Raw genomic sequence first — 1,474 nt, forward strand, 5'->3', positions numbered from 1 at the left:
TTCAGCCACCTGAGCAACAGCATTTTTTTTTTTTGCTTTGATTATTTTATAAACCACTTTGAGAAAATAGGATGTTAGGAAACTTGTTAAGAAAAAAAAGTTTTATGTGGAAGCAGGGACCATTAATAATATAAGGCCTTAAGCAAATGCTGCTATCCTTTGACACTGTCTAGTTGTTCTTTTCCAAACCCATTTTTGAAAACAGAAGTTGAATACAGAGTTGTGGGAGTATGGGACCAGCTCCCCAGCCATGTTTTAAAAGCCGATACATTGACTTCTTTTACGGAAACGGCAGGATGAAATTCTCATAACTAGGGTTCAAAATGGGTAATTAAAGCATTGCTTACATGGCCTTCCTATGATTTAGTCTTCATTCCTGAGTTGTAAATCCTCCTAGTTAACCTGTTGCCCAGCCCCACAAAAAATAAGTACTACACAACTACTCTGAATTTTGAATTATACTTAATGGGAGTTTTTATGCATGTGGAACAAGCTCCCCAGCCAGGCTGTTGAAGAAGATACCCTTGTCCTTCAAGAAGCAGTAGGGTGAGATCCTTATTAGTTACTAATTACCATAATGCTAGAGGGGCTGGATGGCCTCCTCTCAATTGTAACATCTCCCGTGTTCTTATATTTTATTACTTTAAATCTAAGTGCCCAGCACAGATCTGATAGAACAGCAACTGCAGAAATTGCTCTTTCCAAGATCTGGACAGTCAAGCTGCTGGTGTTGTGTGGTTTGTTCCCCATTTAATCCTAAGGGGCTTAAAAGACCTTACTCTTGCTAAGAGAGTTTTTGCTTGCTAAGAGAAAATATTGCAATAGTTATTGTTCTGGCTTTGAATGGCATGTTCTTTCTATTTAATCTTTGAAATAAAGAAAGAATAAAAACAATATAGATAGTATAATTTTATCTTTTAATTTAATTTAATTATACTTTTTGTTTTCCCTATGCTATGCCTGGCATCAGCTTCGCAATATTCAAGACATGCATTATACTGTGACATGACATATGGGCGGTTTAAAAACCTCCAGAGCAAATAGAAGTACCAGGCTTGAAGATAGGCACCAGCAAGAGCTAGGAGGTATTTGACATAGTTTATAGGCAGATTGACCCGTCTGCAGTATGTCAGTCTTGTATGCACCCCACATACAGCAGCTGGCAAACTGAGGCAATTTGTTGTCAATAGGTCATCTGAGGTGAAAAGGATTTTATGCCTCTTTGAACAAGAAAATTGTGTACTAATGACATTATGGTGCGGAGCTCAGTGATGAGTTAATGGAGTGAAATAATACTTATTGTATAATCTTTGAGTTTTTTCATTGAAAACAAGAGAGTAAAAAGCATTAATATGTGCAAGGCTAATGTTTGTCGATCTTTTATCAAAATATCAACAACTTATTTTACATTTGCAGCAGAGAAACTCAAGAAAAAGGAAAAGGTTGGGACAAGTGAAGCTGTGCAATTTTTATT

The sequence above is a fragment of the Lepisosteus platostomus genome, chromosome 6 (assembly GCF_059453375.1).
Source record: "Lepisosteus platostomus isolate fLepPlt1 chromosome 6, fLepPlt1.hap1, whole genome shotgun sequence".
NCBI classification, from domain to species: domain Eukaryota; kingdom Metazoa; phylum Chordata; class Actinopteri; order Semionotiformes; family Lepisosteidae; genus Lepisosteus; species Lepisosteus platostomus.